Source organism: Arachis hypogaea, chromosome 20, assembly GCF_003086295.3.
Source record: "Arachis hypogaea cultivar Tifrunner chromosome 20, arahy.Tifrunner.gnm2.J5K5, whole genome shotgun sequence".
Taxonomy (NCBI): Eukaryota; Viridiplantae; Streptophyta; class Magnoliopsida; order Fabales; family Fabaceae; genus Arachis; species Arachis hypogaea.
Window position 1 is genome coordinate 106,969,075 of NC_092055.1, and position 26,039 is coordinate 106,995,113.

Here is a 26,039-nt window from a genome sequence, read left to right on the forward strand (position 1 = left end):
ATGCCTCTTGAGTACTGTTGGATGCAGCTTGCATTCCATTCAGACTCTGAGAAATCATATTGACTTGCTGAGTCAATATTTTATTCTGAGCCAATATGGCATTCAGAGTATCAATTTCAAGAACTCCCTTCTTCATAGGCGTCCCATTACTCACAGGATTCCTCTCAGAAGTGTACATTAACTGGTTATTAGCAACCATGTCAATGAGTTCTTGAGCTTCTGCAGGCATTTTCTTTAAGTGAATGGATCCAACTGCAGAGGTATCCAATGACATTTTAGCTAATTCAGACAGACCATCATAGAATATGTCCAGGATGGTCCAGTCTGAAAGTATGTCAGAAGGACACTTTTTGGTCAGTTCTTTGTATCTCTCCCAAGCTTCATAGAGGGATTCACCTTCTTTCTGTCTGAAGGTCTGAACATCCACTCTAAGCTTACTAAGCTTTTGAGGAGGAAAGAACTTGGCTAAGAAAGCCGTGACCAGCTTATCCCAAGAGTTCAGGCTATCTTTGGGTTGAGAGTCCAACCACACTCTAGCTCTGTCTCTTACAGCAAAAGGGAAAAGCATGAGCCTGTAGACTTCAGGATCTAATCCATTAGTCTTAACAGTATCACAGATCTGCAAGAATTCAGTTAAGAACTGAAAAGGATCTTCAGATGGAAGTCCATGAAACTTGCAGTTCTGCTGCATCAGAGAAACTAGCTGAGGTTTCAGCTCAAAATTGTTTGCTCCAATGGTAGGGATGGAGATGCTTCTTCCATGTAAATTGGAATTTGGTGCAGTAAAGTCACCAAGCATCCTCCTTGCATTATTATTATTTTCGGCTGCCATCTCCTCTTCCTGTTCAAAAATTTCTGAAAGGTGCTTGCTGGATTGTTGTAATTTAGCTTCTCTTAGTTTCCTCTTCAGAGTCCTTTCAGGTTCTGGATCTGCTTCAACAAGAATATTCTTGTCCTTGCTCCTACTCATATGAAGGAGAAGGAAACAGAAAAATAATAATAGGGATCCTTTTTACCACAGGTATAGAGGTTCCCCTGTGTGAGTAGAAGAAGAAAAGGATGTAATGTAAAGAAAGAAAGAAGAGAAAATTCGAACACAGATGGAAGAGGGGGTTCGAATTTGGGTGAGATGAAGTGTTAGTAGATGAATAAATAAATAGAAGGAGATGAGAGAGAGAGAATTTTCGAAAATAATTTTTGAAAAAGAGTTAGTGATTTTCGAAAATAGTTTTTGAAAAAGGTTAGTAATTTTTCGAAAATTAAAATAAAAAATTAAAATAATTAGTCAATTAAAAAAGAAATTTTGAAAAAGAGGGAAGATATTTTCGAAAATTAGGGAGAGAGAGAGTTAGTTAGGTAGTTTTGAAAAAGATAAGAAACAAACAAAAAGTTAGTTAGTTAGTTGAAACAAATTTTGAAAATCAATTTTGAAAAGATAAGAAGAAAAGAAGTTAGAGAAGATATTTTAAAATCAAATTTTTGAAAAAGATATGATTTTGAAAAAGATAAGATAAAAAGATATTTTTGAAAAGATTTGATTGAAATTAGTTTTGAAAAAGATTTGATTTTTTTTTAAAATCACAATTAATGACTTGATTCACAAGAAATCACAAGATATGATTCTAGAACTTAAAGTTTGAATCTTTCTTAACAAGCAAGTAACAAACTTGAAATTTTTGAATCAAAACATTAATTGATGATGATATTTTCGAAAATTATGTGATAAAGATAAGAAAAAGATTTTTGAAAAATATTTTTGTAATTTTCGACAATAACTAAAAAGATTTTATTTTTGAAAAAGATTTTGAAAAAGATAAGATTTTTAAATTGAAAATTTGATTTGACTCATAAGAAACAATTGAATTTAAAATTTTTTTTAAAAAGTCAACTCAAATTTTCAAAATTTATGAGTGAAAAAGGGAAAGATATTTTTTTGATTTTTGAATTTTTATGATGAGAGAGAAAAACACTAAAAATGCTCAATGCATGGAAATTTTTAGATCAAAACAATGAATGCATGCAAGAATGCTATGAATGTCAAGATGAACACCAAGAACAATTTGAATGTCAAGATGAACATCAAGAACATATTTTTGAAAAAATTTTTAATGCAAAGAAAATATGCAAGACACCAAACTTAGAAATCTTTCATGTTTAGACTCTAACAAATGAAAAATGCATATGAAAAACAAGAAAAGATGCAAAACAAGAAAATATGAAGATCAAACAAGAAGACTTACCAAGAACAACTTGAAGATCATGAAGAACACATGCATGAATGCAATTTTCGAAAATGTAAGATGAATATGCAATTGACACCAAACTTAAAAATTGACTCAAGACTCAAACAAGAAACATGAAAAATATTTTTGATTTTTATGATTTTCTAATTTTTTTGTATTTTTATATATATTTTTTTTTCGAAAATTTTTTTGAAAAGTTTTTGAAAAATTTTTGAAAATAAAACAAAAAGAAAATTACCTAATCTGAGCAACAAGATGAACCGTCAGTTGTCCAAACTCGAACAATCCCCGGCAACGGCGCCAAAAACTTGGTGCACGAAATTGTGATCTCAGGCAACGGCGCCAGAAACTCTATACGCACGTCTTAATAAATCGTTTTTCATTCACAACTTCGATACAACTAACCAGCAAGTGCACTGGGTCGTCCAAGTAATAAACCTTACGTGAGTAAGGGTCGATCCCATAGAGATTGTTGGTATGAAGCAAGCTATGGTCACCTTGTAGATCTCAGTCAGGCGGATATAAAATAGTTATGGAGTTTTCGAAAATAAATAATAAAATAAGGATAGAAATACTTATGTAAATCATTGGTGAGAATTTCAGATAAGCGCATAGAGATGCTTTCGTTCCTCTGAACCTCTGCTTTCCTGCTGTCTTCATCCAATCAATCCTACTCCTTTCCATGGCTGGCTTTATGTAAGGACATCACCATTGTCAATGGCTACTTTTGATCCTCTCTGGAAAATGGTCCGATGCGCTGTCACTGCATGGCTAATCGTCTGGAGGCATCACCGTTGTCAATGGCTGCATCCCATCCTCTTGTGAAAATGGTCCAAATGCTCTGTCACAGCGCGGCTAATCATCTGAGGTTCTCGATCATGCTGGAATAGGATTCACCCTCCTTTTGCATCTGTCACTATGCCCAGCAATCGCGAGTTTGAAGTTCGTCACAATTATTCAATCCCAGAGTCCTACTCGGAATACCACAGACAAGGTTTAGACTTTCCGGACTCTCATGAATGCCGCCATCAATCTAGCTTATACCACGAAGATTCTGATTAAGAGATCCAAGAGATACTCATTCAATCTAAGGTAGAACGGAAGTGGTTGTCAGGCATGCGTTCATAGGGAATGATGATGATTGTCACGTTCATCACATTCATGTTGAAGTGCGAATGAATATCTTAGAAGCGGAATAAGTTGAGTTGAATAGAAAAACAGTAGTACTTTGCATTAATCTTTGAGGAACAGCAGAGCTCCACACCTTAATCTATGGAGTGTAGAAACTCTACCATTAAAAATACATAAGTGAAGGGTCCAGGCATGGCCGAATGGCCAGCCCCCAAAACGTGATCACAGGATCAAAAATACAATCTAGGATCTCCCAAAGATGTCTAATACAATAGTAAAAAGTTCTATTTATAATAAACTAGCTACTAGGGTTTACAGAAGTAAGTAATTGATGCATAAATCCACTTCTGGGGCTCACTTGGTGTGTGCTTGGGCTGAGCTTGAATGTTACACGTGCAGAGGCTCTTTCTGGAGTTGAACGTCAGGTTGTAACGTATTTCTGGCGTTCAACTCTGGTTTGTGACATGTTTCTGGCGTTTAACTCCAGACAGCAGCGTAGAACTCGCGTTCAACGCCCTTTTACGTCATCTAAACTCGGCCAAAGTATAGACTATTATATATTGCTGAAAAGCCCTGGATGTCTACTTTCCAACGCAATTGGAAGCGCGCCATTTTGAGTTTTGTAGCTCCAGAAAATCTACTTTGAGTGCAGGGAGGTCAGAATCCAACAGCATCAGCAGTCCTTCTTCAACCTCTGAATCTGATTTTTGCTCAAGTTCCTCAATTTCAGCCAAAAAATACCTGAAATCACAGAAAAACACACAAATTCATAGTAAAGTCCAGAAATGTGAATTTAACATAAAAACTAATGAAAACATCCCTAAAAGTAACTAGATTCTACTAAAAACATACTAAAAACAATGCCAAAAAGCGTATAAATTATCCGCTCATCAACCGACATAGTCTTCGACGCGATCAAATTTTTGGCACCGTTGCCGGGGAATGGTTGCAACATATGCCTTGATATTGGTTATGTAAATATGTGAATATTGTAGATAGTTTACTTTCTTTTAATACTTAGCTATAGTTTAGATTTCTTTTGCATGTGTGCTATGACTCCCAAGTTTGATGACTCGGTCTCAACCGAATTCTAGCTTAGCCGAGTTTGACCCTGAGATTGAAAGAACCTTGTTATACACTCGGAAAGCTAGACGGCGGTTGGATTATACGGCTAGTACTTCGGCCTCTCTTGAGGAACATATCGAATCACTAGACGGCACCGAGAGTGACTTGGAGTCCGCTACTTCCTATTCTTCTGTTGGAACTACTAATACATCTTTGCATCCTACACGTGAGCCATACATGGCAGAGCCACGACAGATAACTTTGCATGAGCAAGGAGCTCTGGATATCATACTTCAACATTTGCAAGCAAGGTATCCTAACCTTGATCCAAACTTTTAGTTGAAGAGTAGCTTGATAAATCTACTTCCTAAGTATCATGGGTTGCCGGGTCAAGACCCCATCCGACATCTAAGAGATTTTCAAGTTGCTTATTCTACGGCTTGAAGGCATGGAGCTAATGAGTTGGCTATTATGGTTTTTGCCTTCCCTTTCTCTCTTGAAGGGCAAGCAAAGATGTGGTTTTATTCACAACCGGATGAGATTATGACCAATTGGGATTTCTTGATAAGAGAGTTTCTAGATAAATGCTTCCCACAGGAGAAGACTGACTACATCCAGAAGGAGATTTCAGGTATAATGCAAAAGGACCAAGAGAGTTTGTATGAGTATTGGTCTCGGTTCAAGAGGCTATTGGAATCTTGTCCACACCATGGATTGAATACTCACTTGCTCATTAGTTACTTCACCGGAGGTCTTTGTGTGGAAGATAGAAGATTGCTCACCGCTTCTAGTGGCGGTTCCCTTTCAAAGAACAAGACGGAGGGAGAAGCTTGGAAATTGATAAATGATGTTGCCGAGGCTATACAACATGTAAGGGTGAGAAGTAATCCTCTCAAGGGTGTGGTAGAACTATCCCCTTCCGAAGCAAGCTTAACCAATGCGCTTGGGGACATGACCACTATCCTCACGCAAATACAAAAAGATCAAAAGGAATACTACTCCATCCAAGCCATCCAAGCCCCACCTCAAGTTGCTCAACTTGAAGGCCCTCCTAGAATTTATGGTTTGTGCTCTAGCACCACACATTACACCGATCAATGTCATCAAATTCAAGAGGAGCATGCCCTTGTCGTGGCCAATGTGAACTATTACAACCGTCCGGCATATCATTCTCAAGGCCAAAATAACTACTCTCATGGTAGTAATCAAAATCAAGGGTGGAGAGATAATGCACAAGGGAGAAATCAAAACCAAAGATGGAACAACTTTTTTTCTCACTATAATAACAACCAATCTTCATCTCAATACCACCACAACAACAACAACCACCAAGCTAACCAAAATCACCACAACCAAAACCAGAACAACTACACCAAATACCAAGCACCACACCATAGACAACAATTCAACCAATCATCTTCATCTTCCACCAATCAATTTGATGAGCTTAGAGCCGCTATGGAGAAACGGGACGGGAGCTACAAGGCTCAATTCGATACCATGGGCGCTCAATTGGCCAATCTTACCAGCATGATTTCTAAGATGTCCATGTCCTCCTCCAACAACACCAACCAACTCTCAAGCTCTTCTAGCCTTCCTTCCCAACCCCAACCAAACCCCAAGGGCGATCTCAACACCATCACTCTACGGTCGGGGACTACATTGGAGGAGATACCTCCTAGGGTCATGGAAGACATTCATGAAGAAGAGGTGGTCGTTGAAGCTCCACATGAAGAGGGGGAGGTAGAAAAAAGGCATCATGAAGAAGGAGTAAGCCTTAAGGAACCCAAGAGGAAAGCTATAGTGGATGAGTCCATTCCTATCTCATTCCCTTCCTTGATAAAGAAAGCAAAGAAGACCCCAGAATTTGATTTGAACATACTTCAAGTGTTCAAGAAAATTGAGGTAACTATACCGCTTCTTGATGCTATCTAACAAATTTCGAAGTATGCAAAATTTCTAAAAGACTTGTGTACACACAAGGATAGGATAGGAGACTTGGAGACATTATCCTTGGGTAGTTCAATTTCTTCCTTGATGGAATGGTACACGAAATTGTGATCTCTGAAATGGCGCAAAAAACTTGGTACGCACAATCGTAATCTCAACTCTTTTTCACAACTCCGCACAACTAACCAGCAAGTGCACTGGGTCGTCCAAGTAATAAACCTTACGTGAGTAAGGGTCGATCCAACAGAGATTGTCAGCTTGAAGCAAGCTATGGTCATCTTGTAAATCTCAGTCAGGCAGATTCAAATGGTTATGAGGTTTTGAGAATTAAAATATAAATAAAATATAAAATAAGATAAGAAATACTTATGTAATTCATTGGTAGGATTTCAGATAAGCGTATGGAGATGCTTGTTGCTTCTGAATCTCTGCTTTCCTACTATCTTCATTCAATCATTCATACTCCTTTCCATGGCAATTTGTATGTTGGGGGATCACCGTTGTCAATGGCTGTCGTCCGTCCTCTCAATGAAAATGGTCCAAATGCGCTGTCACCGCATGGCTAATCATCTGTCGGTTCTCACTCATGTTGGAATAGGATCCATTGATCCTTTTGCGTCTGTCACTACACCCAACACTCGCGAGTTTGAAGCTCGTCACAGTCATCCCATCCCAGATCCTACTCGGAATACCACAAACATGGTTTAGACTTTTCGGATCTCAGGAATGGCTGCCAATTCTAGCCTATACCACGAAGACCCTGATCTCAAGGAATTGAAGGCTCTGTTGTCAGGAGAGACAATCAAATGCATGGACCAGGAATCCAAGAGATATGCATTCAAGCTTGTTTTCATGTAGAACGAAAGTGTTTGTCAGGCACGCGTTCATAAGTGAGAATGGTGATGAGTGTCACTTGATCATCACATTCATCATGTTCTTGTGTGCGAATGAATATCTTAGAATAAGAATAAGCTTGAATTGAATAGAAAAACATTAGTACTTTGCATTAATTCATGAGGAACAGCATAGCTCCACACCTTAATCTATGGGGTGTAGAAACTCCACCATTGAAAATACATAAGTGATGAAGGTCCAGGCATAGCCAAATGGCCAGCCCCGAAACGTGTACAATATGATCTATGATAGCATAAAACTGATCATGGATGTAAAATAAATCACTAAAAGTAGTTTTTATACTAAACTAGTAGCTAGGGTTACAGAAAATAAGTAACTAAGTGTAGATAGTGCAGAAATCCACATCCGGGGCCCACTTGGTGTATGCTTGGGCTGAGCATTGAAGCTTTTACATGTAGAGACTCTTCTTGGAGTTAAACGAAAGCTTTGGTGCCAGTTTGAGTGTTTAACTCCAGCTTTTATGCTAGTACTGGCGTTTAACGCCAGAATAAGGTAGAAAGTGGGCGTTCAAACGCCAGTTTGCATTATCAAAACTTGGGCAAAGTATGGACTATTATATATTGATGGAAAGCCCAGGATGTTTACTTTCCAAAACAATTGAGAGGGCACGAATTGGGTTTCTATAGCTCCAGAAAATCCATTTCGCGTGCAGGGAGGTCAGAATCCAACAGCATTTGCAGTCCTTTTTCAGCCTCTGAATCAGAATTTTGCTCAAGTCCCTCAATTTCAGCCAGAAAATACCTGAAATCATAGAAAGACACACAAACTCATAGTAAAGTCCAGAAATATAAATTTTGCATAAATACTATTAAAAACATACTAAAAAGTAGCTAGATCCTACTAAAAACTTCCTAAAAACAATGCCAAAAAGCGTATAAATTATCCGCTCATCACAACACCAAACTTAAATTGTTGCTTGTCCCTAAGCAACTGAGAATCAAATAGGATAAAAAGAAGATAATATACTATAAATTCTAAAATATCAATGAAACTTAGCTCCAATTAGATGAGCGGGACTAGTAGCTTTTTGCCACTGAACAGTTTTGCCATCTCACTTTATCCTTTGAAGTTCAGAATGATTGGCATCTATAGGAACTCAGAATTTAGATAGTGTTATTGATTCTCCTAGTTTTGGCTCCTTTTCCATCATTCTTTCAAGAGCCAACAATGTTAACATTCATAAACAACGATTCCAAAAATATGCACTGTTCAAGCATTCATTCAGAAAACAAAAGGTATTGCCACCACATCAAAATAATTAAACTAATTTCAAGATAGAATTCGAAACCATGTACTTCTTGTTCTTTTGTAATTAAAACATTTTTCATTTAAGAAAGGTGTGGATTCATAGGACATTCATAGCTTTAAGGCATAGACACTAAGATACTAATGATCATGTAATAAAGACACAAATATAAATAAAACATAAAGCATAGTAAACGAAAAATAGAAAATAAAGAGCAAGGAAATTAAAGAACGGGTCCACCTTAGTGATGGCGGCTAGTTTTTCCTCTTGAAGATCTTATGGAGTGCTTGAGCTCCTCAATGTCTCTTCCTTGTCTTTGTTGCTCCTCCCTCATAGCTCTTTGATCTTCTCTAATCTCATTGAGAATGATGGAGTGCTCTTGGTGTTCCACCCTTAGTTGTCCCATGTTGGAACTTAATTCTCCTAGGGAGGTGTTAATTTGCTCCCAATAGTTTTGTGGAGGAAGGTGCATCCCTTGAGGCATCTCAGGGATTTCATGATGAGGAATTTCCTCATGCTCTTGTTGAGGTCCATGAGTGGGCTCTCTTGTTTGCTTCATCCTCTTTTTAGTGATGGGCTTGTCCTCTTCAATGAGGATGTCTCCCTCTATGACAATCCCAGCCGAATTACAGAGGTGGCAAATGAGGTGAGGAAAGGCTAACCTTACCAAAGTGGAGGACTTGTCAGCCACCTTGTAGAGTTCTTGAGGTATAATCTCATGAACTTCCACTTTCTCCCAATCATGATACTATAAATCATGATGGCCCGATCCACAGTTACTTTGGATCGGTTGTTAGTAGGAATGATAGAGCGTTGGATGAACTCCAACCATCCTCTAGCTACAGGCTTAAGGTCCGGTCTTCTCAATTGAACCGGTTTGCCTCTTGAGTCACTTTTCCACTGAGCTCCTTCCACACATATGTCCATGAGGACTTGGTTCAACCTTTGATCAAAGTTGAGCCTTCTAGTGTAGGGGCGTGTGTTTCCTTGCATCATTGGCAAGTTGAACGCCAACCTTACATTTTCCAGACTGAAATCTAAGTATTTCCCCCGAACCATTGTAAGCCAATTCTTTGGATTCGGGTTCATACTTTGATCATGGTTCCTAGTGATCCATGCGTTTGCATAGAACTCTTGAACCATTAAGATTCTAACTTGTTGAATAGGATTGGAGAGAACTTCCCATCCTCTTCTTCTAATCTCATGTCGGATCTCCGGATACTCACTCCTTTTGAGCTTGAAAGGGACCTCAGGGATGATCTTCTTCTTGGCCACAACTTCATAGAAGTGGTCTTAATGGACCTTTGAGATGAATCTTTCCATCTCCCATGACTCAGAAGTGGAATCTTTTGCCTTCTCTTTCCTCTTTCTAGAGGTTTCTCCGGCCTTAGGTGCTATAAATGGTTATGGAAAAACAAAAAGCAATGTTTTTACCATACCAAACTTAAAGTGTTTGCTCATCCTCGAGCAAAGAAGAAAGAATGAAGGAGAAGAAGAAGAAAATAGAGGAGATGGAGGGTGAGGGTGAGTTCGGCCAAGGGGGTATAAGGTGTTTGTGATGTGTGAAATTGAAGGAGTAATGAGGGGTATATATAGGAGTGGGGGGAGGCTTGGTTCATGTATTTAGGGTTGGGTTTGGGAGGGAAAAAGAGTCTTGAATTTGAAGGTAGGCGGTGTTTTGGGAAAAAGTGAATGAGGTAATTGGTGAAGGGTATTTGGGGAAGAGGGTAAGATTTGATAGGTGAAGGGTATTTGGGGAAGAGTGTTATAGAAATATGTGAAGAGGAGAGAAGAAGAGGTGGGGTAGGTGGGGATCCTGTGGGGTTCACAGATCCTGAGGGGTCAAGGACTTTAACATCCCTGCTCTATTTAGGCGTACAGGACGCCCTTAGAGTGCAATTCTGGCATTAAACGCCAGATTGCTGCTAGTTTCTGGCATTTAACGCCAGCTTTTCTCCCTTTCTTGGTGTTTAACGCCAACTTGGTGCCCTGTTCTGGCGTTAAACGCCAGTCTGGTGCCTATTTCTGGCATTAAACGCCAGTCTGGTGCCTATTTCTGGCATTAAACGCCCAGAATGGTGCCAGACTGGGCGTTTAACGCCCATTCTGCTACTCTTACTGGCGTTTAAATGCCAGTAAGCTCTTCATCCAGGGTGAGCTATTTTTAATGCTGTTTTTCATTCTGTTTTTGATTTTTTAGTTGTTTTTGTGACTTCACATGATCATCAACCTAAAGAAAACATAAAATAACAATGGAAGATAAATAGATATAATTAAATAACATTGGGTTGCCTCCTAATAAGCGCTTCTTTAATGTCAATAGCTTGACAGTGAGCTCTTATGGAGCCTCAGATAATCAGAGCAGGGTTGGGGCCTCTCAACACCAAACTTAGAGTTTGGTTGTGACCTCTCAACACCAAACTTAGAGTTTGGTTGTGGCCTCCCAACACCAAACTTAGAGTTTGAATGTGGGGTTTTATTTGACTCTATATTGAGAGAAGCTTTTCATGCTTCCTCTCCATGGTTACAGAAGGAGAACCTTGAGTCTTGAATACAAGGTAGTCCTTATTCAACTTAAGGACCAACTCTCCTCTGTCAACATCAATCACAGCTTTTGCTGTGGCTAGGAAGGGTCTGCCATGGATGATAGATTCATCCTCATCCTTCCCAGTGTCTAGGATTATGAAATCAACAGGGGGTGTAAAGGCCTTCAACCTTCACTAGCACGTCCTCTACTAGTCCATAAGCCTATTTCATTGATTTGTTTGCCATCTCTAGGGAGATTCTTGCAGCTTGTACCTCAAAGACTCCCAATTTCTCCATTACAGAGAGTGGAATGAGGTTTATCCCTGACCCTAAGTCACATAGAGCCTACTCAAAGGTCATGGTGCCTATGGTACAAGGTATGAAGAATTTTCCGGGATCTGGTTTCTTCTGAGGTAATGTCTGCCTCATTAATGCATTCAGTTCATTGGTGAACAAGAGAGGTTTATCCTCCCAAGTCTCAGTACCAAATAACTTGGTATTCAGCTTCATGATTGCTCCTAGATATTTAGCAACTTGCTCTTCAGTGATGTCTTCATCCTCTTCAGAGGAAGAATATTCATCAGAGCTCATGAATGGCAGAAGGAAGTTCAATGGAATCTCTATGGTCTCTGTATGAGCCTCAGATTCCTTTGGTTCCTAAAAGGGAAACTCCTTTCTGTCCAGAGGACATCCCATGAGGCTTTTCTCACTGGGATTCACGTCTTCCTCACTCTCTCCAGGTTCGGCCATGTTGGTCATGGTTATGGCCTTGCACTCTCTCTTGGGATTTTCTTCTGTATTATTTGGGAGAGTACTGGGAGGAGTTTCAGTAATCTTCTTACTCAGCTGACCCACCTGTGCCTCCAAATTTCTAATGGAGGACCTTGTTTCATTCATGAAACTTAGTGTGATCTTGGATAGATCAGATACTATGGTTACCAGGCCAGAATGGCTCTGTTTAGAATTCTCTGTCTGTTGCTGAGAAGATGATGGAAAAGGCTTGCTATTGCTAAACCTATTTCTTCCACCATTATTATTGAAGCCTTGTTGGGGCTTCTGTTGGTCCTTCCATGAGAAATTTGGATGATTTCTCCATGAAGGATTATAGGTGTTTCCATAGGGTTCTCCCATGTAATTCACCTCTGCCATTGCAGGGTTCTCAGGATCATAAGCTTCTTCTTCAGAAGATGCTTCTTTAGTACTGTTGGATGCAACTTGCAATCCATTCAGACTCTGAGAAATCATATTGACTTGCTGAGTTAATATTTTGTTCTGAGCCAATATGGCATTCAGAGTATCAATTTCAAGAACTCCTTTCTTCTGAGTTGTCCCATTATTTACAGGATTCCTTTTAGAAGTGTACATGAATTGGTTATTTGCAACCATTTCAATGAGTTCCTGAGCTTCTTCAGGTGTCTTCTTCAGATGAAGAGATCTACCAGCAGAGTTGTCCAATGACATCTTGGACAGTTCAGACAGACCATCATAGAATATGCATATGATGCTCCATTCTGAAAGCATACTAGAAGGACACCTTCTGATCAATTGCTTATATCTTTCCCAAGCTTCATAGAGGGATTTGCCTTCCTTCTGCCTGAAGGTTTGGACTTCCACTCTAAGCTTACTCAATTTTTGAGGTGGAAAGAACTTTGCCAAGAAGGCATTGACCAGATTTTTCCAAGAGTTCAGGCTGTCCTTAGGTTGTGAGTCCAACCATGTCCTAGCTCTGTCTCTTACAGCAAAAGAGAAAAGCATAAGTTTGTAGACCTCAGGGTCAACCCCATGAGTCTTAACAGTGTCACAGATTTACAAGAACTCAGCTAAAAACTGATGAGGATCTTCCAATAGAAGTCCATAATACTTGCAATTCTACTGCATTAGAGAAACTAATTGAGGCTTAAGCTCAAAGTTGTTTGCTTCAATTGCAGGAATTGAGATGCTCCTTCCACAGAAGTCAGAAGAGGGTGCAATAAAGTCACCAAGCATCTCCCTTGCATCTCCATCATTGTTGTTGGGTTCGGCCATGTTTGTTTTGTCTGCTTCCTTTTCGAAAATTTCTGTTAGGTCCTCTCCAGAGAGTTGTGCTTTAGCTTCTCTTAACTTTCTCTTCAAGGTCCTTTCAGGTTCAGGATCAGCTTCAACAAGAATGCCTTTGTCCTTGTTCCTGCTCATATGATAGATAAGAAGACAAAGAAAGTATGGAATCCTCTATGTCACAGTATAGAGATTTCTTGAGGTGTCAGAGGAAAAGAAGAATAGAAGGATAAGGTAGAGAGGAGAATTCGAACTTATAGAGAGGGAATGAGTCCGAATTGCTAATGGAGGAGAAGTGTTAGTCTTAAATAGAAAAAGGTGAGAAGGGGAAAAAATATTTGAAAACGAATTTTTAAATAAAACTAAAAATTTTAAAATAATTAAAAAGAATTTTGAAAAAGTGGATGATGGTTTTCGAAAATTAAAAGTGAGAAAGTGGTTAAGTGATTTTGAAAAAGATTTTGATATTGGCAATCAAAAAGATATGATTGAAAATTATTTTGAAAAAGATGTGATTGAGAAGATATGATTGAGAAGATATGATTGAAAAACAATTTAAAAAGATTTAATTTTTAAAATTAATGACTTGGCTAACAAGAAATTTAAAAGATGTGATTCTAAAATTCAAATATTGAACCTTTCTTAACAAAGAAGTAACAAACTTGAAATTTTTGAATCAAACTATTAATTGGTAGCAAGGATTTTTGAAAATGGTGAGAGAAAAATGGAAAGGATTTGAGTTTGAAAAAGATATGATAAAAAATATTATTTGGAAAAGATTTGATTTTGAAAAATTTTGAAGATTTGAAAAAGAATTGAATTGAAAACAAAATCTCCCCTCCTGTGCCATCCTGGCGTTAAACGCCCAGAATGGTATCCATTCTGGCGTTTAACGTCCAAAATACTACCCTTTTGGGCGTTTATCGCCCAGCCAGGTACCCTGGCTGGCGTTTAAACGCCGGTTTTCCTTCCTCACTGGGCGTTTTGAACGCCCAGCTTTTTCTCTGTAATTCCTCTGCTGTATGTTCTGAATCTTCAATTCTCTGTATTATTGACTTGAAAAGACATAATTTTGAAATTTTTTTTGAATTTTTAATGATGAAAAACAATAAAATGAAACTAATCATGGAGAACTAAGATCAGATAAACAATGCATGCAAGACACCAAACTTGGAAATTTTCATATTGGAGACACTAACAAATTGAAAATGCATATGAAAAATAACAAAAGATGCAAAGCAAGAGAATTTAAAGATCAGACCCAATAAAATCATCAAGAACGACTTGAAGATTAACAAAGAATATCATGCATAAAATTTCGAAAAATGCAAGAAAAGGAAAAATATGCAATTGCCACCAAACTTAAAATTTGACACTAGACTCAAACAAGAAATACAAAATATTTTTGGTTTTATGGTTTTATAAAATTTTTTGTATTTTTTTCAAAAATTAATTGGAAAAAGAGAAAATAAGGAATTCAAAATTTTTAATGAGAATTCCAGGAATCATGCAATGTTAGTCTAAAACTCCAGTTCAGGAATTAGACATGGCTTACTAGCCAGCCAAGCTTTCAGTGAAAGCTCCGGTCCAAAACACTAGACATGGCCAATGGCCAGCCAAGCTTTAGCAGTTCATTACACTCAACAGCAAGATTGATAGAAATCAACAAGCTCTTGTGATGATAAGTTGAAACCTCGGTCTAAAAGTTTAGACATGGTTTCACAACCAGCCGGACTTCAACAAATCATCATGAAACTATAGAATTCATTCTCAAAAATTCTGAAGACATAGAATAATTTATTTTTTTGAAAAATTTTCGAAAATAAAAAGCTTAAAAAAATAAAATAAAATTACCTAATTTGAGCAACAAGATGAACCGTCAGTTGTCCAAACTTGAACAATCCCCGGCAACGGCGCCAAAAACTTGCTGCACGAAATTGTGATCTCTGAAATGGCACCAAAAACTTGGTACGCACAATCGTAATCTCAACTCTTTTTCACAACTCCGCACAACTAATCAGCAAGTGTACTGGGTCGTCCAAGTAATCAACTTTACGTGAGTAAGGGTTGATCCCACGGAGATTGTCGGCTTGAAGCAAGCTATGGTCATCTTGTAAATCTCAGTCAGGCAGATTCAAATGGTTATGAGCTTTTGAGAATTAAAATATAAATAAAATATAAAATAAGATAGAAATACTTATGTAATTCATTGGTGGGATTTCAGATAAGCGTATGGACATGCTTGTTGCTTCTGAATCTCTGCTTTCCTACTGTCTTCATTCAATCATTCATACTCCTTTCCATGGCAAGCTGTATGTTGCGATCACCATTGTCAATGGCTATCGTCCGTCCTCTCAGTGAAAATGGTCCAAATGTGCTGTCACCGCACGGCTAATCATCTGTCGGTTCTCACTCATGTTGGAATAGGATCCATTGATCCTTTTGCGTCTGTCACTACGCCCAACACTCGCGAGTTTGAAGCTCGTCACAGTCATCTCATCCCAGATCCTACTCAGAATACCACAGACAAGGTTTAGACTTTCCGGATCTCAGGAATGGCCGCCAATAATTCTAGCCTATACCATGAAGACCCTGATCTCAAGGAATTGAAGGCTCTATTGTCAGGAGAGACAATCAAACGCATGGACTAGGAATCCAAGAGATATGTATTCAAGCTTATTTTCATGTAGAACGGAAGTGTTTGTCAAGCACGCGTTTATAAGTGAGAATGGTGATGAGTGTCACTTTATCATTACATTCATCATGTTCTTGTGTGCAAATGAATATCTTATAATAAGAATAAGCTTGAATTGAATAGAAAAATAATAGTACTTTACATTAATTCATGAGGAACAGCAGAGCTCCACTCCTTAATCTATGGGGTGTAGAAACTCCACCGTTGAAAATACATAAGTGATGAAGGTCCAGGCATGGCCAAATGACCAGCCCCCAAACGTGTACAATATGATCTATGATATCATAAAACTGATCAAGGATGTAAAATAAATCACTAAAAGTAGTTTTTATACTAAACTAGTAGCTAGGGTTACAGAAAATAAGTAACTAAGTGCAGATAGTGCAGAAATCCACTTCCGAGGCCCACTTGGTGTGTGCTTGGGCTGAGCATTGAAGCTTTCATGTGTAGAGACTCTTCTTGGAGTTAAACGCCAGCTTTGGTGCCAGTTTGGATGTTTAACTCCAGCTTTTATGCCAGTTCTGGCGTTTAACGCCAGAATAGGGTAGAAAGTGGGCGTTCAAACGCCAGTTTGCGTTATCAAAACTCGGGCAAAGTATGGACTATTATATATTGCTAGAAATCCCATGATGTCTACTTTCCAGCACAATTGAGAGCGCGCCAATTGGGTTTCTGTAGCTCCATAAAATTCATTTCGAGTGCAGGGAGGTCAGAATCCAACAGCATCTGCAGTCCTTTTTCAGCCTCTGAATCAGAATTTTGCTCAGGTTCTTCAATTTCAGCCAGAAAATACATGAAATCACAGAAAGACACATACTCATAGTAAAGTCTAGAAATGTGAATTTTTCATAAATACTAATAAAAACATACTAAAAAGTAGCTAGATCCTACTAAAAACTACCTAAAAACAATGCCAAAAAGCGTATAAATTATCCGTTCATCATGGAACCTATTCCAAAGAAATGTGGTGACCCTGGACCTTGTTTGGTGTCTTGTTGTATTGGTGGGCACACTTTTCATGACTGTATGTGTGATCTAGGAGCTTGCGTAAGCATCATGCCACTTTCTATCTTTGTGCGGTTGAATTTAGCTCCATTAAAGAAGTCGGCGGCGAAGTTTGCCTTAGCCGATAAGAGTGTGATCACTGTGATGGGAATAGTAGAAGATGTACTTGTGGCAATCAAGGACTTGGTCTTTCCAGTTGACTTTTACATCCTTGAAATATCTCCAACAGAAAATAGAAGCTCATCCTCTGTTCTACTTGGTTGACCCTTCCTCAAGACCTCTAAATTCAAGTTAGATGGCTTCACCGGTACATATTCCTTTGAGGTTGGAGATAAAACTATCAAGTTCAATTTGGAAGAAGCCATGAAGCATCCTCCCGAAGAGCATTCCGTTCTTCGATGTGATGTAATCGATGAAGTGGTAGCGGAAGTGGAAGAAGACGAGCACAACAAGCTATGCTACCCTATTGTTGAAGAGACGGATGACCAAGAGGATAAACATGAGAAAGTTGTTGAGAATGAACTCCGTGAGCTTGATAAAAAGGAACCTTAGCTTGAGGTAAAGAGTGAACTGAAGCCTCTTCCATCTCACTTGAAGTATGCTTTCTTAGAGGATAACCAACAGTTTCCAGTCATTATTGCTGGTGAGCTTTCTAGTAAAGAAGAAGAGAAGCTCCTAGATGTTCTAAGAAAGTACAAGAAGGCAATCGGTTGGAGCCTAGCCGATATTGTGGGGATTGACCCTCGCAAGTGCATGCATCGTATATTTCTCCAAGAGGGAGCTAGGCCGGTTAGGCAACTGCAAATGAGGCTCTACCTGACCATCCTTGATGTGGTAAAGAAAGAGGTCACTAGACTACTTGATGTGGGTATCATATACCCAATTTCTGACAGTGAGTGGGTGAGCCCGGTCCAGGTTGTTCCCAAGAAATCGGGCATCACTGCGGTTAAAAAGGATGATGGTGAAGTGGTCACCAAAAGAGTACAAAATGCATGGCGAGTGTGCATCGATTATAGAAGGTTGAATGTGGCCACAAGGAAGGACCACTACCCTTTGCCCTTTATCGATCAGATGTTGGACCGTTTGGCGGGTAAATCCCATTATTGCTTTCTTGATGGATTCATTGGTTACTTCCAGATTCACATTGCTCCTGAAGATCAGGAAAAGACCACATTCACTTGCCCTTTTGGCACCTTTTCCTACAAAAGGATGCCATTTAGACTATGTAATGCACCTGCTACTTTTCAGCGGTGTATGACCAGTGTCTTTTCTGATCTAATGGAGAATTGTCTGGAAGTCTTTATGGATGACTTCAGTGTTTATGGAACTTCATTTGATTGTTTCTTAGAGAACTTGGCCAAAGTCTTAGCTATATGTGTTGACACTAACCTTGTCTTGAATTTTGAAAATTGTCACTTTATGGTAAGGCAAGGTATAGTGTTAGGACATGTGGTATCTAGTGAAGGCATTTCTGTAGACCCGGCCAAGGTAGATGTTATCACCACTTTACCTCACCCCTCATCTGTGAGGGAGGTCCGCTTGTTTTTGGGACATGCAGGATTCTATAGGCGCTTTATCAAAGATTTCAGCAAGATTGCTTTGCCATTGTCGCGCCTACTCCAAAAAGATGTGGATTTTGAGTTTGACAGTGCATGTGTGAATGCATTTGAAGAGCTAAGGAGAGTTTTCACCACGGCACCGATTGTGCGAGGCCCCAACTGGACGTTGCCATTCGAGATAATGTGCGATGCGTCAAACCATGCTGTAGGTGCCGTGCTTGCACAGCGCGATGGTAAACTCCCTTATGTTATTGCTTACTCTTCTAAACCATTGGATGCAGCACAATCCAACTATACCACTACGGAAAAGGAACTCCTAGCTATTGTTCATGCTTTAGATAAATTCAGATCTTATTTGCTAGGGTCCAAGATAGTAGTATACACGGATCATGCAGCTTTAAAGTACTTATTGACAAAGAATGAGTCAAAACCTAGACTCATACATTGGATCTTGCTTTTGCAAGAATTCGACATTGAGATTAGGGACCGGAGTGGGTCTCAAAACTTGGTGGCGAATCATTTAAGCCGCCTTGAGAATTTAAAATTTGACCCATTTCCGATCAATGACTCATTCCCATTGGATAGTTTGCATGGTGTGTCGGATAGCTTTCCTTTGTTTGCCCCAATGGCGAACTACTTGGTTGCGAAAATCTTCCCTCCCAACTTTTCTAAAAACCAAAGGGACAAGTTGAGGAGTGACTCCACATATTACATTTGGGATGACCCTCACTTGTGGAAGAGAGGCGTAGACCAAGTAATTCGAAGATGTGTGCTAGAATCTGAAATTCAACCTATTCTTGAAGCTTGCCATTCGTCCAAATATGGTGGCCACTTTGGCCCACAAAGGATAGCTAAAAAGGTATTGGATTGTGGATTCTGGTGGCCAACCTTATTCAAGGATGCTAACTCTTTCTGTGTGTCTTGCCATCAGTGTCAGAAGTCGGGAAACACGTCCCAAATGGATGAGATGCCTCAGCAACCTATGTTGTTCTGTGAGATATTTGATGTATGGGGCATTGACTTTATGGGACCGTTTCCCAACTCAAGTGGGTATCTATATATTCTGTTAGCAGTTGACTACGTGTCAAAGTGGGTAGAAGCAATACCTACCCGCCTTGACGATGCCAATAGCGTCGTTTCTTTTGTTAGAAATCACATTGTATGCCGTTATGGGTCGCCACGAGCAATTGTGAGCGACTAAGGATCCCACTTTTGTAACAGGAAAGTAGAAGCACTGCCCAAGCACTATGGCGTATTGCATAAGGTCGCCACTGCTTAACACCCACAGACCAACGGGAATGCAGAAGTGTCCAACCGGGAGATAAAGAGAATCTTGGAGAAAGTGGTAAATCCACAAAGGAAGGTGATGAGCGGATAATTTATACGCTTTTTGACATTGTTTTTAGTATGTTTTTAGTAGGATCTAGTTACTTTTAGGGATGTTTTCATTAGTTTTTATGTTAAATTCACATTTCTGGACTTTACTATGAGTTTGTGTGTTTTTCTGTGATTTCAGGTATTTTCTGGCTGAAATTGAGGGACTTGAGCAGAAATCAGATTCAGAGGTTGAAGAAGGACTGCTGATGCTGTTGGATTCTGACCTCCCTGCACTCAAAGTGGATTTTCTGGAGCTACAGAACTCGAAATGGCGCGCTTCCAATTGCGTTGGAAAGTAGACATCCAGGGCTTTCCGGCAATATATAAGAGTCCATACTTTGGTCAAGAATAGATGACGTAAACTGGCGTTCAACGCCAGCTTTCTACCCAAATCTGGCGTCCAGCGCCAGAAAAGGAGCCAAAACCAGAGTTGAACGCCCAAACTGGCACAGAAACTGGCGTTCAACTCCAAGAAGGACCTCTACACGTGCAACACTCAGGCTCAGCCCAAACACACACCAAGTGGGCCCAGGAAGTGGATTTATGCATCAATTACCTACTCATGTAAACCCTAGTGACTAGTTTATTATAAATAGGACCTCTTACTATTGTATTAGACATCTTTGGTCTCAGTTTTAATCCATTGTTCATCTTAGGAGACTATTGATCACGTTTTAGGGGGCTGGCCATCTCGGCCATGCCTGGACCTTCACTTATGTATTTTTAACGGTAGAGTTTCTACACTCCATAGATTAAGGTGTGGAGCTCTGCTGTTCCTCAAAGATTAATGCAAAGTACTACTGTTTTCTATTCAATTCATCTTATTTCACTTCTAAGATATCCATTCGCACCCAAGAACGTGATGAAGGTGATGATTATGTGTGACGCTCATCATCCTTCTCCTTTATGATCGCGTGCCTGACAAACACTTCTGTTCTACATGAAATAAGCTAGAATGAATATCTCTTAGATCTCTTAATCGGAATCTTCGTGGCGTAAGCTAGAATGATGGCGGCATTCAAGAGAATCCGGAAAGTCTAAACCTTGTCTGTGGTATTCCGAGTAGGATTCAATGATTGGATGACTGTGACGAGCTCCTAACTCGCGATTGCAGGGCGTTAGTGACAGACGCAAAAGGATAGTAAATCCTATTCCAGCATGATCGAGAACCGACAGATGAATAGCCGTGCCGTGACAGGGTGCGTGAGCATATTATTCACTGAGAGGATAAGATGAAGCCATTGGCAAGGGTGATGCCTCCAGACGATTAGCCGTGCCGTGACAGGGCATTGGATCATTTTCCTGAGAGATGACCGAAAGTAGCCATTGACAGTGGTGATGTATCACATAAAGCCAGCCATGGAAAGGAGTAAGACTGATTGGATGAAGATAGCAGGAAAGCAGAGGTTCAGAGGAACGAAAAGCATCTCCATTCGCTTATCTGAAATTCCTACCAATGATTTACATAAGTACCTCTATCCCTATTCTATTATTTATTATTCAAAAACTCCATAATTATTTTATATCCGCCTGACTGAGATTTACAAGGTGACCATAGCTTGCTTCATACCAACAATCTATGTGGGATTCGACCCTTACTCACATAAGGTATTACTTGGACGACCCAGTGCACTTGCTGGTTAGTTGTATCGAAGTTGTGACATATTATGAATGTGTAATCACGATTACACGTACCAAGTTGCTCACGTGCCAGGAATAGTTTGAGCCTGGACATCACAATTTCTGTGCACCAAGTTTTTGGCGCCGTTGCCGGAGATTGTTTGAGTTTGGACAACTGACGGTTCATCTTGTTGCTCAGATTAGGTAATTTTCTTTTTATTTTATTTTCAAAATTTTTCAAAAATATTTCTAAAATTTTCTCATCTGTTTTCGAAAAAAATTAAAAATGTTTTCAAAAATTTTATTCAAAATTTTTAAGAATGAATTCTAGTGTTTCATGAAGCATGTTGAAACCTGGCTGGCTGTAAAGCCATGTCTAATTCCTTTGGGAATGAGTATGTTGGGCGTGTCATGTCTGAATTACATGCTGAAGCTTGGCTGGCCATTGGCCATGTCTAGTGTTTTGGACCGGAGCTTTCATTGAAAGCTTGGCTGGCTAGTGAGCCATGTCTAATTCCTGGACTGAAGCTTTAGACTAAAAATGCAAGATTCCTGGAATTCATATTAAAAATTTTGGACTCCTTATTTTTCTTTTTCATATAATTTTCGAAAAAAATCCAAAAAAAAAAATTAGAAAATCATAAAAATCAAAAATATTTTTCTGTTTCTTGTTTGAGTCTTGAGTCACATTATAAGTTTGGTGTCACTTGCATATGCATCTTGCATTTTTTCGAAAATATCATGCATTCATAATGTTCTTCATGATCTTCAAGTTGTTCTTGGTAAGTCTTCTTGTTTGATCTTGATGATTTTTTATTTTGTGTCTTTTCATGTTTTTCATATGCATTCTTGAATTCTTAGTGTCTAAGCATTAAAGAATTCTAAGTTTGGTGTCTTGCATGTTTTCTTTGCATTAAAAATTTTTCAAAAATGTGTTCTTGATGTTCATCATGATCTTCATAGTGTTCTTGGTGTTCATCTTGACATTCATAGCATTCTTGCATACATTCATTGTTTTGATCTAAAAATTTCATGCATTGCATCATTTTTAGTGTTTTTCTCTTTCATCATAAAAATTTCAAAAATCAAAAAAATATCTTTTCCTTTTTCCTCTCATCAAATTCGAAAATTTGAGTTGACTTGTTCAAAAATTTTTAAAATCAAGTTGTTTCTTATGAGTCAAATCAAATTTTCAATTTGAAAATCTTATCTTTTTTTCAAAATCTTTTTCAAAAATCAAATCTTTTTCAAAATTCTTAGTTATTTTCGAAAATTCCAAAAATATTTTTCAACAATCTTTTTCTTATTTTTATACCAAATTTTCGAAAATAACATAATCAATTAATGTTTTGATTCAAAAATTTGAAGTTTGTTACTTGCTTGTTAAGAAAGATTCAAACTTTAAGCTTTAGAATCATATCTTGTGATTTCTTAAGAATCAAGTCATTGATTGAGATTTTAAAAATCAAATCTTTTTCAAAATTAGTTTCTAAAATATCTTCTTATCTTATCTTTTTCAAAAATATCTTTTCAAAATATCTTTTCTAACTTCCTAACTTCTTATCTTTTCAAAATTTGTTTCAACTAACTAACTAACTTTTTGTTTGTTTCTTAACTTTTTCAAAACTACCTAACTAACTCTCTCTCTCTCTAATTTTCGAAAATATCCTTCCTCTTTTTCAAAAATTTCTTTTTTTATTTATTAACTAATTACTTTTATTTTTTATTTTAAAACTTTTTCGAAAAAAAAAAAATACTAACATTTTTCAAAAACCATTTTCAAAAATCACTAACTCCTTTTCAAAAATTATTTTCGAAAATTCTCTCTCTCCCATCTTACTCTATTTATTCATTCATATCCTAACATCTCATCTCACATATCTAGCCTCTTCACAGTTGTGTTTCTTCCATTATATTACATTCTTTGTCTCCCCCTCTTCTTCTACTCACACAGGGATCCCTATACTATGGTATAAAGGATCTCTATTATTATTATTATTTTTCTGTGCCTTCTTCTTTGTCATATGAGCAGGAGCAAGGATAAGAACATTCTTGTGGAAGCAGATCCAGAACCTGAAAGGACTCTGAAGAAAAAATTAAGAGAAGCTAAATTACAACAATCCAGAAATAACCTTTCAGAAATTTTCGAACAGAAAGAGGAGATGGCAGCCGAAAATAATAATAATGTAAGGAAGATGCTTGGTGACTTTACTGCACCTAATTCCAATTTACATGGAAGAAGCATCTCCATTCCTGCCATTGGAGCAAACAATTTTGAACTGAAACCTCAATTAGTTTCTCTGATGCAGCAGAACTGCAAGTTTCATGGACTTCCATCTGAAGATCCTTTTCAGTTCTTAACTGAATTCTTGCAGATATGTGATACTGTTAAGACTAATGGAGTAGATCCTAAAGTCTACAGGCTCATGCTTTTCCCTTTTGCTGTAAGAGACAGAGCTAGATTATGGTTGGATTCTCAACCCAAAGACAGCCTGAACTCTTGGGATAAGCTGGTCACGGCTTTCTTAGCCAAGTACTTTCCTCCTCAAAAGCTGAGCAAGCTTAGAGCTGATGTTCAAACCTTCAGACAGAAAGAAGGTGAATCCCTCTATGAAGCTTGGGAAAGATACAAACAGTTGACCAAAAAGTGTCCTTCTGACATGCTTTCAGAATGGACCATCCTGGATATATTCTATGATGGTTTATCTGAGCTATCAAAGATGTCACTGGACACTTCTGCAGGTGGATCCATTCACCTAAAGAAAATGCCTGCAGAAGCTCAAGAACTCATTGACATGGTTGCTAATAACCAGTTCATGTACACTTCTGAAAGGAATCCTGTGAGTAATGGGACGCCTATGAAGAAGGGAGTTCTTGAAGTTGATACTCTGAATGCCATATTGGCTCAGAATAAAATATTGACTCAGCAAGTCAATATGATCTCTCAGAGTCTGAATGGAATGCAAGCTGCATCCAACAGTACTCAAGAGGCTTCTTATGAAGAAGAAGCTTATGATCCTGAGAACCCTGCAATAGCAGAGGTGAATTATTTAGGTGAACCTTATGGAAACACCTATAACTCATCATGGAGAAATCATCCAAATTTCTCATGGAAGGATCAAAAGCCTCAACAAGGCTTTAATAATGGTGGAAGAAACAGGTTTAACAATAATAAACCTTTTCCATCATCCACTCAGCAACAGACAGAGAACTCTGAACAAAATGCTTCTAATCTGGCAAACTTAGTCTCTGATCTGTCTAAGGCCACTGTAAGTTTCATGAATGAAACAAGATCTTCCATTAGAAATTTGGAAGCACAAGTGGGCCAGCTGAGTAAAAGGATCACTGAAATCCCTCCCAGTACTCTCCCAAGCAATACAGAAGAGAATCCAAAAGGAGAGTGCAAGGCCATTGACATAAGCAAAATGGCCAAACCCAATGAGGGAGAGGAGGACATGAATCCCAAGGAGGAAGACCTCCTGGGACGTCCAGTGACCAATAAGGAGCTTCCCTCTGAGGAACCAAAGGACTCTGAGGCTCATATAGAGACCATAGAGATTCCATTGAACCTCCTTATGCCCTTCATGAGCTCTGATGAGTATTCCTCTTCTGAAGAGAATCAGGATATTACTGAAGAGCAAACTGCCAAGTTTCTTGGTGCAATCATGAAGCTGAATGCCAAATTATTTGGCATTGATACTTGGGAAGTTGAACCTCCCTTGTTCATCAATGAACTAAGTGATCTGGATCAACTGACATTGCCTCAGAAGAGACAGGATCCTGGAAAGTTCATAATACCCTGTACCATAGGCACCATGATCTTTAAGGCTCTGTGTGACCTTGGTTCAGGAATAAACCTCATGCCCCTCTCTGTAATAGAGAAACTGGGAATCTATGGGGTGCAAGCTGCTAGAATCTCATTAGAGATGGCAGATAATTCAAGAAAACAGGCATATGGACAAGTAGAGGACGTATTAGTAAAGGTTGAAGGCCTTTACATCCCTGCTGATTTCATAGTCCTGGATACTGGAAAAGAAGAGGATGAATCCATCATCCTAGGAAGACCTTTCCTGGCCACAGCAAGAGTTGTGATTGATGTTGACAGAGGTGAACTAGTCCTTCAATGGAATGAGGACTCCCTTGTGTTTAAAACTCAAGGATCTCCCTCTGCAACCATGGAGAGGAAGCATGAAAAGCTTCTCTCAAAGCAGAGTCAACCCAAGCCCCCACAGTCAAACTCTAAGTTTGGTGTTGGGAGGCCACAACCAAACTCTAAGTTTGGTGTTGAACTCCCATATCCAAACTCTAAGTTTGGTGTTGGAGAGTTTCAACAATGCTCTGAACATCTATGAGGCTCCATGAGAGCCCACTGTCAAGCTATTGACATTAAAGAAGCGCTTGTTGGGAGGCAACCCAAGTTTTATTTATCTAACTATATTTTTCTTAATTATATGTCTTTATAGGTTCATGATCATGTGGAGTCACAAAATAAATATAAAAATTGAAAACGGAATCAAAAACAGCAGAAGAAAAATCACACCCTGGAGGAGCATCTGTCTGGCGTTCAGCGCCAGAACAGAGCATGGTGCTGGCGTTGAACGCCCAAAATGGGCAGCTTCTGGGCGCTGAACGCCAGAACAGGCATGGTTCTGGCGTTCAACGCCAGAAATGGC

General features: G+C 38.9%; 2 non-coding genes across 2 annotated transcripts; one reads left to right on the forward strand and one right to left on the reverse strand.

The window, feature by feature from the left end:
- Positions 1-332: 332 nt before the first annotated feature.
- Positions 333-436, forward strand: LOC112787015 (small nucleolar RNA R71). Its single transcript, XR_003194454.1, has one exon. It is a non-coding gene; the product is annotated as a small nucleolar RNA R71 (small nucleolar RNA).
- A 23,488-nt stretch (positions 437-23,924) lies between these two features.
- Positions 23,925-24,032, reverse strand: LOC112787422 (small nucleolar RNA R71). Its single transcript, XR_003194837.1, has one exon. It is a non-coding gene; the product is annotated as a small nucleolar RNA R71 (small nucleolar RNA).
- Between the last annotated feature and the right edge of the window lie 2,007 nt (positions 24,033-26,039).